The following is a 14,989-nucleotide window of genomic DNA, read 5'->3' as shown; positions in this document are numbered from 1 at the left end:
TTTGTTTCTGCAGGGAATAATATTTACATAATCATAGTATTATAAACACTATTTTGTTTTTGAACCTGAAATCAATAGACGAATCATGGAAGTTTCGATTCTAGACAGAGAACAGAGTGTATTTGACCCCATGATGGTCTAGTGATAAAAGTGGTTAAAAAAGGAAAAAGAGGGCTTCCCTGGTGGTGCAGTGGTTAAGAATCCACCTGCAAATTCAGGGGACACTGGTTCGAGCCCTGGTCCGGGAAGATCCCACATGCCGCGGAGCAACTAAGCCCGTGCGCCACAGCTACTGAAGCCTGCGCTCTAGAGCCCTCAAGCCACAACTACTGAAGCCTGTGTGCCACAACTACTGAAGCCCGTGCACCTAAAGCCCATGCTCGACAACAAGCCACCGCAATGAGAAGCCTACGCAGCACAACGAAGAGTAGCCCCACTCACCGCAAGTAGAGAAAGCCCGCGTGCAGCAACGAAGGCCCAACAGCAGCCGAAAATAAATAAATAAATAAATAAATTTTTAAAAAAGGATAAAGGATTGTGCGGTGTGAAGTACCTTGTCTTTCATGGTGGGAGGTCAAAAGGTACTGCTTAAAATGAATGAAGCAATAAAGATTTAAATAGATGAGCTAAAGCAATAAAGCTATTTAACTTAAAGATTTAAAAATAAAAGTCACTGGAAGGTGAAAGGGAGGAGTGCTGTAAGGCAGCAGGAATCTATCGTTCATAAGAGAAGTTGGAGAGATTCCATTTAAGGTGGAGAATCAAAAACACAGAAGCACTTCATTTAGAGTGATTTCACCCACCACAGGCACTCACAAAGACAAACGATTAAAAATAGTTTCCTCTGACACGTAAAGTTTGGCTGGTGGGGACTCTTACATTTCATTTGTACCCACTTCTATTGCTTTTTTATTATCCTATTCTTCTATTACCTTTATAAGGTCAAGCCATAAAATTATATGGAGAGCAGAATCACAGCTATATAAATATAATTATTACACCTAGTCTCATATATATATATGATATATATTGATATACCTAGTCACAGAAAAAGTTACTGGAAGGAAATCAACCAAAATGTAAATACTAGTCACTGCTGAGTGATGGATTTACTGTCATTGTATTCTTATTTGTTTGAACTTTCCCCACTCTGTACCATGGGTCTATTTCATTTTTATAGCTAGAAAGAAACTAACAGCATTTTACAAACTAAAGAGTCTGCCTGGAATTTCCTCCACGTGGGGGTAGGGCCCCAGGGAGCCTGAAGGCAGAACCAAGGCTGCTTCAAGGCCAGGACTCAAATGACCCACAGCCATCGAGTGCGAGCACACGATGTGGCTCCAGCACAGACCTTGGAAGAGAGAGCCTTGACCAGAGAACGTAAAGGGCGAGCGTCAAGAACAGGCTGTGTCGACCAGAACGGATGTGCATCTCCTAAACCAATCTTGATTTTGAATGGCACCGTCTCTCCGTGAATTTCCAAGGATCCAGAGCTGGCTGGTGATTAGATGAATGCACCTGGTGGAAGGAACTGTCCACCAGTGTCACAGGGATGCTGAAGCTCGCCTGCCAACAGAGATGCTTCTGGCAGATGATTTTGAGTTGTTCTTTCTGAAAGTAATTACACAAAAAATTCAGCTGCTTTTTAAGGCTCCCCCGAAGGCTATTATAATCTTTTTTTAATTAATAAGTTGAATATGAAAGGATTTAATTTTAATATATTTTATGTCTCTTCTTCTGTGATCCTCATATAAAGATGTCCTGCTACCTCTTCTAGACACTTCTGGCTGCTCGGGCATCTGTATCAAACTGAGAGCCCTAGACACCTTTCTGCAAAGGTGGGGGTTCCTGTTGGCTGAGTTGGGAGCCCTCCACCCAAGACAGTGGGAAGCAAGAGATTGCTGGATCTGCGGAGAATAGCTGTACACGGTCCCCAATATTGACTGTAGAGAGTTCTTCAGAATGGCTCTTCCAATTCTTTACTAGCTGCCATAACAAAATTTCGTAGACTGGGTGGTTTAAACAACAGAAATTTGTTTTCTCACAGTTACGGAAGTTAGTAGTCCAAGGTCAAGGTGCCAGCATTGGTTTCCGGTGAGAGCTCTCCTCCTGGTTTTTAGACAGCTGCTTTCTCACTGTGTCCCCACGTGGTGGGAAGAGAGGGAGAGCAAGCAAACTGTGGGGTCTCTTCTTATAAGGGCACTAATCCCATCACGAGGGGACCTCATGACCTCATCTAAACCTAATTATCTTCCAAAGGCCCCACCTTCAATCACCACCCCATTGGGGGTTAGGGCTTCAACATATACATTTTGGAAGGGACACAATTCTGTCCATAGAGACTAACCAAGTTGGGAGCAAATATAGTTGAAGATGGACAAGACCAAGCGGAAGTCTAAAAGTCTGCCACTTCCTGTTATTTTTTTAAACTTGAATTAGCCCTGTTTTACCAAGAAGAGGCTATAAGAGATTGACAGAGAAAGGTACAGGACCCCTGGAGATATAGCCTCATTTGGGCCAATTTACATGAAAAGCATGTAAATTAGATTCATTCAATTCATCATTCGAATGGAAAGTGGCCTGAAATTTACTTATTGTTTCGGAGTTGACAGCATAAGAATATTTGGAAATAAGGCTATAGCGCTGAGGACAAGGACTTAATTTTTCTGAGATTTCATTCTGCCTTAAAACTGGGGGTATGCCTGAGGATGGGGGGGTGGGGGGTTTGAAGCAGATCTAGCCACAAGGGAGGTCACGTTCATCCATTCAGCTGTTCAAGCAGCATGGACTTAGGTCATCTAGAATCCTGTGATCCAGGATGGTGTTACAGCAGAGGCACCGCCCAGGTCCTCAAGATCAAGGACTATCTGAGCCACACAACTGCTTGAGAGCTGGGCACTTGGAAAAGAGTGAGGCTCAGAAGCAAGCATCCTGGCTGAGCCTGTGGTCCAGGTGGTGGCAGGAGGCTGACCCTGGGCACAGGCCTCTCACCTGCAGGCTAGGCACTGGGGCCCTGAAGGCAGCAGTGCCCAAGATAGTGGGTGGCCCCAAGAATGTCACAAACAGGACACAAGGTCACCCCAGCAGCCAGGCAGAGGACAGCGAAGGCAGGGTGCCAGTCACCTCAGGAACTTCTGCTGGCAAGAGGAGGGTCCCAGCTGACGGGAGACGCCAAATGCAGAGACCAAAAATGAACACAACCCAAGATGCTGAGTTCATCGGGAGGACATCCTGTGAGCCCTCTTGGTCACGATCCAACCTTCACAAAGACTCTGTGGTGGAGAGGAATCTGCTGAAAGAAATGAGAAGCTATTCTATGCTCAAGAGACATAAAAACCAAATATCATCAACAACAGCAAAAATCCACAAAGTACAACCAGACTCTGAGCTCTTCAGACACAATGTTGTCCCAGCATCGAGCCCAGTGTCAGGCATACAAGGAGTACTCAAAATGTCTGTTGGATGCACGCATGCATGAATACATGAATAAATGAATGAATGATATGAAGAAGCTTGTCCTTCAGAGAACCACCGTGACAGAGAGGAAATAAGATGATGCATCCCCTGGAGTTACGACGCTTCCATAGTAAACCCGGAACAAGACACGTCCCTGGGGCCAGTAGGGGCACAAAAGTAAAACTCAGGACCAAGAACTCTCATGGAGCCGTAACGATGCTAGAAGTTTCTCTGGGTACCATGCCCACCTGGCCTGAAAATACCAAAGGAAAATTTCTCAGAATAGGTCAGGCATATAACTAGTGACTCTTTTTAGAGGGCTTACTGTGTGGTAGGCAATTCTAATTAAGCAATGTTAAGTAACATCTCGGTTATACTTTGTGAGGCGGGATTAATATTATCCCCATTTTACAGATGAGGAAAATGAAGCACGCGCAAATTTTAAAACGGCTCCGAATAGTGCAGAGCGAGTCAGTGGTAGAGCAGGAGCTTAAACCCGAGTGGTTTGGCTCCAGAGGCCACACTTAAGGAAAACCTCCCCAGCTGCCTCGTAGGACAGGGACCTAGAGGCCGGTTCCAACGAGAGAATGTGCAGAGCTCATCCTGGGATGGACCGAGAGCACCAATCAAGGCATTCATTTATCCTAGAAATGTGTATTCCTCTTTCTGACGCCGTAATATGAGGGAGGGCCTCTGTTCTTTGAAACATACACACTAGTCTGTCTACAAAGAAATACACTGGAGGCCAGCGTGAGACTCAAAAGGCCCAAGAAATTCAGGAATGGAACCCTCTCCTCTGACAAAGGGTCCCAGCCGAGGTCCTGTGGACTGGACACACAAACCTATCGGGTGGAAAAGGCAGCACAGAAAACATGGCGGAGGGAAGCATTCACATCGGTCAACAAATGGGGACTCAAGGAACTCGGGGGTGGCGGCCATCGCGGAGGAAAGGAAGCCACCTTTAAGAGCCCTTGGCCGAGGGCACACGAGGGAAGCTGATGGATCACGAGTGGCAGGCAGCGAAGGGCACCAAGAGGCAAAACAAACACGAGAGCAAGGTCCCCTACTGTTTGCTGTCTTCTTCTGTCCTCCAGCCAGCCAGGAAAAGCAACGCTGGACCGCTTCCCACACTGTACTCCAAGCCAAAGAGGTACAAAAGCCAACCTAATTTAGTCATCTTCTCCTCACTCTCTCCTGAAATGACCTTACTCACCAGGGCCAGGATGATGGTCCAAGTTTACATGAGGATGTGCTTTGCCTGTGCCTCCTTCTTTAAGGCTGCCCGGGGGGCAGGGGGTTTCAGCCCGGAGGCTGAGGAAAGAAACAGATTCCGGTTAAGGTGCCAACACCTCCAAAGGGACACCTGCCAGCCCTCTCCCACCTGAGTGCCCTGCCAGAGTCTCCCTTCGTGCCCCACGTACCACCCCTTCAGGTCATCAGCCTCTGCTATTGGTGGCCCTTCCTAATTCCAACTCAAGGACTTGCTCAGGGAGGAGGCCTTTCCCAACCCTTAGGCCTCCAAACACTCACATAGAAACAGCATTGCCGACTGACGTTCAGGCCAATCAGACCCCTGACCCGGTCCTGGCTCTGCCACATTCTAGCAGTAAAACCCTAGGCAACGCAACCCTTCTGAGGCATAGTTTCCCCATCCATGCAATGGGAGTCATAAGGTATCTACCTCATTGAGCAGTGATAAGTATTGCCTGGGATTCTCCAGAAGATACTTAGGGTAGAGCCTGGCACATGGTAAGCAATGCATCCGGCTCCTGGCACTCAGGACCCTATTACCCACAGCAATGGTCTCAATCTCGCAGTGCTCACTAACATCAGTGGGCAAGGAAGGTCCAGGCGGCGAAGGGAGGGAAGAGCAAAAAGGATGTGACCTCAGCGGCTATGATGCTGATATCCCCCGGTGCCACCTTAGACAAGACCTCGGGGAGTTCCAGACCTCAGTCAGCAGCTGGGATGGCAGTGGGGAAATTTGATGCATCTGATGACATCGGCATTGAAACACACCAGGAACAGTGTGACGTTTTAGAAGTGGCTAACAAGGAAAATGAAGATGGTCTATTATGAAAGGATCAAAACACATGGGATGGAGATATATACATGTATTTTTGTAAAGAGGAGTAAGGTGATCTGTAAAGGTTCAGATTCCATAGCTGGGCCCAGACTTTAAAGAAAAATAGGGATGATTCAAGGGAACAGGATAGATGCACAGGAAAGTGGTGAGAAAACAGGGAAGGAGCAAACCAAAGATGACAGAAGGCACCTGCCACAAGGCAGCCATTTCCAGCCATGTAAGATCCACTCACGCCTGGAACATTCAGCTGACCCCTCCCAGCATTGCCAAGGGCCACCTGCCCAGACGACAAGGAGAAGTCTGGTTCCAGTGAGTCACTCCTCTATGTTGTGGTGGTTTTTGCTTTTGAACCCAGGTTATACGCACAAACTGTGCTCCCCATGACTGACAGCACTGTGCCACTTTGAACTTGAGGGGACAGAAGACTGGGTTACAGGTAAGCTACACACACCAAGAAATTCCATTCCAGGGTTTTTGGGGGGTTTTTTTTCACAACATAACTTTTTTGAAATATAATTTCGGAAAAGATGCCTCAGGTTTAGAAAATTCAGGAAGGACAAGTGAGTCTAAGGAAAAAAATGACAACTGCAGCTTTTTTTTTTAAAAAATGGTTTTGACAAGTTGAAAGCTCTGGTACATCTGGATAAATAGTGACTATAAAAAATCATAATTATTTTCCCATTAAAAAAAAATTGGCAATTTTAAAATATAAGAAACAATAAGGGGAAATTTGCCCTGTCAAAGATTTTTAAAGTTACTATAATTAAACCAGGAAAATGAATAGATGCTACAGTGGAGGAGAACCAACAGATTAGACATGAGCCCAAATGAGTATGATAATTTGGAACATGACAAAACCAGCTTTTCTAAATTATTCAATTTAGAATTCAACAAATTCTTCAATTCAGTATTGGAAATATTGACAACAATTTGGAAAAAAAATAAAGTTAGATCCCTATATCATATCATAGCCAAAATTAAATATCAGATGGATTTAAACATTTAATGATAAAAATATATATTAGATTTCTGGTAAACACGGTCAAATCAATCTTACTCATTTATCACCTTTCATTCCCCAAATGCCGCTCAATTAAAAATGAAGGACGGGGGGCAGGGGAGCTATTCCTTTGTAAGGCACAAGGACAAAGGGAAGTGGCTGGAGAGGTCTCAGAGGAGATGTGAAAGGCAGACGGCAGAAGGAGTTACCACCTTCGCAGAGTGAAGGGTAACAGGGATTCTGTGCCTGTCAAGGGTCTACACTAGGAAGAAGCCAGGCAGTCGGTGCCAGAACCCTGCGAGGTGCACACTGGCCATTGCCGGTGCCTTGGGGGCCCAGATCACGGGCAGACAGAAGAGCCCTGTCCCCAGGGTTCCTGTGCCCTGTATCCTGAAAGCCAGCAGGCCAGCCTTGGCAAAAACGAATGAGAGGGCACCCCAGGCCCAGCGCAGGGCTGGGATGCGGTGCCCACTGCCCACGAGGATGTAGGGGTCAGTGTGTGCACAGGACTAGGGGGCCCCGACCTGATGGCAGAATTCCTGCACCCAAGCTCCTTGGACCCCTGCTTCACAGAGCACCTCCCCAGGACGGCAAGGGACTGCCATGCCACTTTTTAAAAAATTTTTAATGGAGTATAGTTGATTTACAATGTTGTGTTAGTTTCTGCTATATAGCAAAGTGAATCAGTTATACATATACGTATATCCACTCTTTTGTAGATTCTTTTCCCATATAGGTCATCACAGAGTATTGAGTAGAGTTCCCTGTGCTATACAGTAGGTCCTTATTAGTTATCTATTTTATATACAGTAGTGTGTATATGTCAATCCCAACCTCCCAGTTTATCCCTCCCCCCCTTCCCCCCAGTAACCATAAGTTTGTTTAAAAAAAGGTACATATGAACTTATTTACAAAACAGAAATACAGTCACAGATGCCATGCCACTTGGTGTAAGAAGCCATTGAATACTACTCAACTTTTAAGCTCTGTGCAATACACTACATTAATATATTTTTTTAATATAGAAGGAAAATGTTAAATTTAGAGGTAAATATTTATGTACTCTTGGGGGTGAGGAAGCATTTTCTAAGCATGATTCCAGAACTTAAATATTTAAAAGGGGAGGATAAAAATTTGCTTAAAACGTTAAAAAAAAAAGTAAGTTAAAAATAATATAAAAGAAATAAAAAGATAAACAGCAAACCTGGAAATTTTTGCAACATAGAATAAACACAGGGTACTATTCTTCCTATTAGAGTTCTTACAAGTCATTTTTACAAAAGAACCCCTCAATAGAAACAGATATAAAATGTCAGTAGATCAATGCAACAGGATAGAAAGCCCAGAGATAAACCCATGCACATATGGTCACCTTATTTTTGATAAAGGAGGCAAGAATATACAATGGAGAAAAGACAGCCTCTTCAATAAGTGGTGCTGAGAAAACTGGACAGCTACATGTAAAAGAATGAAATTAGAACACTCCCAAACACCATACACAAAAATAAGCTCAAAATGGATTAAAGACCTAAATGTAAGGCCAGACACTATAAAACTCTTAGAGGAAAACATAGGAAGAACATTCTATGATGTAAAACATGGCAAGATCCTTTTTGACCCACCTCCTAGAGAAATGGAAATCAAAACAAAAATAAACAAATGGGACCTAATGAAACTTAAACGCTTTTGCACAGCAAAGGAAACTATAAACAAGACGAAAAGACAACCCTCAGAATGGGAGAAAATATTTGCAAATGAAGCAACTGACAAAGGATTAATCTCCAAAATTTACAAGCAGCTCATGCAGCTCAATATCAAAAAAACAAACAACCCAATCCAAAAATGGGCAGAAAACCTAAACAGACACTTCTCCAGAGAAGATATACAGATTGCCAACAGACACATGAAAGGATGCTCAACATCACTAATCATTAGAGAAATGCAAATCAAAACTACAATGAGGTATCACCTCACACCGGTCAGAATGGCCATCCTCAAAAAAATCTACAAACAATAAATGCAGGAGAGGGTGTGGAGAAAAGGGAACCCTCTTGCACTGTTGGTGGGAACGTAAATTGATACAGACACTATGGAGAACAGCATGGAGGTTCCTCAAAAAACTAAAAATAGAGCTACCATATGACCCAGCAATCCCACTACTGGGCATATACCCTGAGGAAACCATAATTCAAAAAGAGTCATGTACCACAATGTTCACTGCAGCTCTATTTACAATAGCCAGGACATGGAAGCAACCTAAGTGTCCATCAACAGATGAATGGATAAAGAAGATGTGGCACATGTATACAATGAAATATTACACAGCCATAAAAAGAAACGAAACTGAGTTATTTGTAGTGAGGTGGATGGACCTGGAATCTATCATACAGAGTGAAGTAAGTCAGAAAGAGAAAAATAAATACAGTATGTTAACACATACATATGGAATCTAAAAAAAAAAAAAAAGGTTCTGAAGAACCTAGGGGCAGGACAGGAATAAAGACACAGACATAGAGAATGGACTCGAGGACAAGGGGAGGGGGAAGGGTAAGCTGGGACGAAGTGAGAGAGTGGCATGGACTTATATATACTATCAAATGTAAAATAGATAGCTAGTGGGAAGCAATCACATAGCACAGGGAGATCAGCTCAGTGCTTTGTGACCACCTAGAGGGGTGGGATAGGGAGGGTGGGAGGGAGACACAAGAGGGAGGAGACATGGGGATATATGTATATGTATAGCTGATTCACTTTGTTATAAAGCAGAAACTAACACACCATTGTAAAGCAATTATACTCCAATAAAGATGTTAAAAAAAATATATATATATATATATCAATAGATAACTCACAAAAGGAAAAATCAAACGGCCAATAAGTACATGAAAAAACATGTGCATGTTTGTTTACGATCCCAGATATCCAGCATAAAACAATAATGCAAAACCATCTGGCTAATGAATTTCAAAAAAGAGTTAATGCCCATAGCGGATGGTGAAGACGTATGGAAATAAGCCATCTGGAATGAGTCATCCCACATTATCAGAAGTGGGAATGGGAAAATCTTTAGGAGAGGTCCCCAAATCCTTGACCTGATCATTCCACTTCTAAGAATTTATCCTTAGAGAAATAACACAGGTCAAAAATAACACACAGCACACCTGTTTGTGGAATAGAATACATTCATTAAAAATGATGAGGTGGGAACGCATACAACAACCCGGAGAGACATCCACAATGTAGTCAGTTAAAAAGCAGCTTGCACAAGAGTATTCATATCACAACCCCTTCAAATAAATAGAGGAATACTTTGTAAACACACATAAAACACCCACATGTACAAACACAAATTCTGGGAGATTTTATCCTCAAGCTGTGATCCCCGAGTTATCTCTGGATTCACAGGATTAAGAGTAACTTTTATTGTCTTCTCTTTGCTTATTCTCCAAAGCTTGACCACACATCTTCTACTTTTGTACTTAAAGCAACATTTTAATACAAGAAGGCCAAGACCAGAATGGCAGGAGTTTTCTCCTTCAGAGAACCCCGTGGGGTTGGTGAGTCTGAGCGCCCATCATGCCACAGGGGATTTTGTTCCCAAATGTTTCTAAACGAAGCCTGAATGGATCTAAACTGGGTAATTTGGTGCTACAACTGTTCCCACGACTCTGCTCGCTCTGCCTGTGGCTCCACCAGGGCACCAATGACAGCTGGCATCTGGCAGGACAGGATAGCCGGACAACAAACACTGGAGACAAAGCAGTTACCACAAGGTGAGCCCTCATGGCCCCCAGACAGTCCTGGTCTAGGAAATGTCCCCCAGATACAGCCAGGAGCTCTGAGCCAGAGGAAAGGAAGGAGCGAGGGGTGTGTGCATTTCTTCCAGCCCCTCCAGGGGAAAGGACTTACTGACCCTCCAAGAGGCACCACTGGCCACCAGTCCTGGTGAACGCGGGAACCCAAAGACTTTCTTGAGAAGAGTGAAACGTAGAGATTCGTGCGTGCATTGGAAAGGCGGAAAAAAGACTGTTAAACCACCACACCCTTTCAGAAAAATATTTGACTGTGCAATAGATCAAACCCTTTTTCCCAGTGATTTGCATTATAATATCTGACCTGCTTGCCGTTATTTCTAACTGTGCTTCCTCTCGCTGTTCACAGGGATGGTTTTCCCTGCCTCTGTCAATTACCTAATGATCTGGAAACCTCACTCAAATTCAGGACAGGGCTTCCTTTTTTAAGAGGACCCTACAGTGAATTACTTGATTTCATCGCAAATAATGACTCCCTTATTTGTCTGTTCAGATTTACTTCAAAGGTCCCTTTAAGAAACACTTTAATTTTCCTTGGTTTCCTCTCCTACCTCTTCTCCAAGGAATTCAAGGACTGGGAAGAAGGGGTTCATTTAATTTATTTCCTCTCCTCCTCTACAGCCCCCTCCCCAGTGCGAGAAGTGTACACTACAGCAAATCATCACAGAGCAAGTGATGGAGACAAAGGTTACTTGCAGTGAGAACCATCTTGCCAACCAACACAGGTCTGTTCTTCCTATGTCGATGTCCAAGTCTTAAGACCACAGAGAGCCAAACACACAGCTAGATCCCTACAGCACTGCCCTCTAACTAAAATTAAGAAACATCTCCAAACATGTCTTATGGGCAAAGCACCGTGCCAAGAACAGTGGAGAAAAACACACACGTGTGCGCACACACACACATCTACATATGCACACACGCCACCAAGCCCCTCCCCTCAAAGACGTAACTGCAGGTTAATTTGTAGAGGGCCTATTTCCTCATTGGAAGAAGGCAGACCCCTTCTAAAATCCCTTTATTTTTACTTTTCCTGTACTCTGAAATTCTAAATACGATACCTAGCCCAAGCCAAGAAGCATTACAGTAAATGTCGAGGTAACAAACACATTTGTGTAATAAAAATTACACAGACACAGAAGAAGGAGAAATTAAATCCATCGCGGGGATCAAGGAACACTCCACCGGGAAAGTCAGATTTAACTGCCTTTAAATGTCGAGGGGTTTCTAGGCTGCAGAAGCAGCAGGAGCAAAGGCACGGGAGTCTGTGGTCTGGGGGAACTTGAAGGCGGCAGTGGTCAACGGCCAAGGAGGCCAAATGAAAGTCACTAAGGCGTTGGAGTTTCAACCTCAGGGAGATGCAACTGGAAGGGTCTGGAAGTGTCCACAGCGGCGTTACCCACTTGCATTTCCAGCGGATGGACCTGGAGGCAGGCTCAGGTCCAGGCCAGAATAACAGCTGTGCCAGTGGGATCGGAATGTCGGTGCCAAACAACAGAAGTGACACACCCATCAGTCACCGGGGGGTGGGGAGAGAGGGCCAGAGATGACAACAAGCGTTTTATTCTGAGTGTCTGCGGGGCTGGGGGTCTCGGGCCAGGCAGGAGAACCCGCGTGTATTGCGCAGGAAATGGTCCATTCTGTTTGGGCCACGTTGAGTTTGGAGTGCCTGTGGGATAATTTACATCTCATGTCTGATAAGATGTGATGTTACAAGAGCTAGTTAAAGCGTGAAGGGAAAGAAGATTGTTCCAAGACAGAAACTTGAGAGAGCACGAAAAGAAAGGGGCCAAGAAATGAACTTTGGGAAAAGCAGCATTTGAGGGGTGGTAAAGGGAAACGTGGAGATGGAAAAGTGTTATGGACTGAATAGTGTCTCCCCAAAAATTCATATGTTCAAGTCCTAACCTCAGAATGCACCTTAGAATGTGACCGTATTTGGAGATAGGATTTAAAGAGGTAATTAAGTTAAAATGAGATCATCAGAGTGGGTCCTAGTCCAATATGACTGGTGTCCTTATAAGAAAGAAGAAATTGGACACAGACACAGACAAGGGAAGACCACATGAAGACAGAGAGAAGGCAGCCATCAGCAAGCCAAGGAAAGAGGCCTGGAACAGATCCTTCCCTCGGCCTCTGAAACCAACCCTGCTTGACACCTTGATCTTAGACTCCAGCCTCCAGAACTGTGAGAAAATAAATTTCTGTTGCTTAATCCACCCAGTCTGTGGTGCTTTGTTACAGCAGCCCTAGCAGACTAATATAAAAAGCTAAGGCTTCCCTGGTGGCGCAGTGGTTGGGAATCTGCCTGCCAATGCAGGGGACACGGGTTCGAGCCCTGGTCTGGGAAGATCCCACATGCCGCGGAGCAACTAGGCCCGTGAGCCACAACTACTGAGCCTGCGCGTCTGGAGCCTGTGCCCCGCAACAAGAGAGGCCACGATAGTGAGAGGCCCGCGCATCGTGATGAAGAGTGGCCCCCACTTGCCGCAACTGGAGAAAGCCCTCGCACAGAAACGAAGACCCAGCACAGCCATAAATAAATAAATAAATAAATAAACTTATTTAAAAAAAAAAAGCTAAGAGGTGAGGGACTTCCCTGGTGGTGCAGTGGATAAGGCTCCACGCTCCCAATGCAGGGGGGCCTGGGTTTGATCCCTGGTCAGGGAACTAGATCCCACATGCATGCTGCAACTAAGAGTTCACATGCCACTACTAAGGAGGCAGCGAGCTGCAACTAAGGAGCCCGCTGGCCACAACTAAGGAGCCTGCAAGCTGCAACTAAGACCCAGTGCAACCAAATAAATAAATAAATAAATATTAAAAAAAAAAAAAAAAGCTTAGAGGTGAGAATAAAGCCAGGCGAGTTCATTCAGGGGGGGAGTTACCTGAGGAAAGGGTGGTCAACGGTGTCAAATGTTGCCATGTATGAGAAGTGAGTCCACATCATTGGATTTTAAAAATGAGGATATCAGTGACCTTTCAAAAAGCAAGTTTACAATATATTAAGTATATAAGACTTACTATAGTAGGGGCCCGACAGTAGGGTCGGACAGCAGCCAAGGGTTAAAGGACAAGACAAGAATAAGGTCAAAAAGTGAGAGTGGCAGGGGCAGAGACTTCTTTTTAGAAGCTTTGCCCTCAAGAGAGGGAGTGAAATAGGATGGCAGCCTGGGGATGCAGCGAGATGAAGCGAAGTTTTAGAGAGACTTACATTGATGAGTTAAAGGAAGGAAAATTTGAGATTTGAGCCAAGGAGAAATGGAAACTGATTAGAATGCATGTGGGGGAGGGGAGGAGGATATTAAAAGGAGAAGATGTTTGCAGATGACATGATACTATACATAGAGAATCCTAAAGATGCTACCAGAAAACTCCTAGAGCTAATCAATGAATTTGGTAAAGTAGCAGGATACAAAATTAATGCACAGAAATCTCTTGCATTTCTATACACTAATGACGAAAAATCTGAAAGTGAAATTAAGAAAACACTCCCGTTTACCATTGCAACAAAAAGAATAAAATATCTAGGAATAAACCTACCTAAGGAGACAAAAGACCTGTATGCAGAAAATTATAAGACACTGATGAAAGAAATTAAAGATGATACAAATAGGTGGAAAGATATACCATGTTCCTGGATTGGAAGAATCAACATTGTGAAAATGACTCTACTACCCAAAGCAATCTACAGATTCAATGCAATCCCTATCAAACTACCACTGGCATTTTTCACAGAACTAGAACAAAAACTTTCACAATGTGTATGGAAACACAAAAGACCCCGAATAGCCAAAGCAATCTTGAGAACGAAAAATGGAGCTGGGGGAATCAGGCTCCCTGACTTCAGACTATATTACAAAGCTACAGTAATCAAGACAGTTTGGTACTGGCACAAAAACAGAAATATAGATCAATGGAACAGGATAGAAAGCCCAGAGATAAACCCACGCACATATGGTCACCTTATCTTTGATAAAGGAGGCAAGCATATACAGTGGAGAAAAGACAGCCTCTTCAATAAGTGGTGCTGGGAAAATTGGACAGATACATGTAAAAGTATGAAATTAGAACACTCCCTGACACCATGCACAAAAATAAACTCAAAATGGATTAAAGACCTAAGTGTAAGACCAGACACTATCAAACTCTTAGAGGAAAACATAGGCAGAACATTCTATGACATACATCACAGCAAGATTCTTTTTGACCCAGCTCCCAGAGAAATGGAAATAAGAACACAAATAAACAAATGGGACCTAATGAAACTTAAAAGCTTTTGCACAGCAAAGGAAACCATAAACAAGACCAAAAGACAACCATCAGAATGGGAGAAAATATTTGCAAATGAAGCAACTGACAAAGGATTAATCTCCAAGATTTACAAGCAGCTCATGCAGCTCAATAACAAAAAAACGAACAACCCAATCCAAAAATGGGCAGAAGACCTAAATAGACATTTCTCCAAAGAAGATATACAGATGGCCAACAGACACATGAAAGAATGCTCAACATCATTAATCATTAGAGAAATGCAAATCAAAACTACAATGAGATATCATCTCACACCAGTCAGAATGGCCATCATCAAAAAATCTAGAAACAATAAATGCTGGAGAGGGTGTGGAGGAAAGG

At 43.9% G+C, this 14,989-nt stretch overlaps 1 protein-coding gene across 2 annotated transcripts in view; it reads right to left on the bottom strand.

Annotated features, from left to right (window-relative positions):
- CALN1 (calneuron 1) overlaps positions 1-14,989 on the bottom strand; it is a 430,726-nt gene that overhangs the window by 354,205 nt on the left and 61,532 nt on the right. Inside the window, exon 1 of one of the 2 annotated variants that reach the window (XM_059897527.1) lies at positions 1,352-1,379. The exons of the other annotated variant lie outside the window; for it this stretch is intronic. The gene's annotated coding sequence lies outside the window, so the exon portion shown is untranslated. Of the gene's footprint in view, positions 1-1,351; positions 1,380-14,989 lie in introns of those variants that run through there. 2 annotated transcript variants of the gene reach the window in all.

This window comes from Balaenoptera ricei, chromosome 15, assembly GCF_028023285.1.
Source record: "Balaenoptera ricei isolate mBalRic1 chromosome 15, mBalRic1.hap2, whole genome shotgun sequence".
NCBI lineage: Eukaryota > Metazoa > Chordata > Mammalia > Artiodactyla > Balaenopteridae > Balaenoptera > Balaenoptera ricei.
Note: the sequence above shows the minus strand (reverse complement) of the source record. Positions and strands in the feature narration are given on the sequence as shown.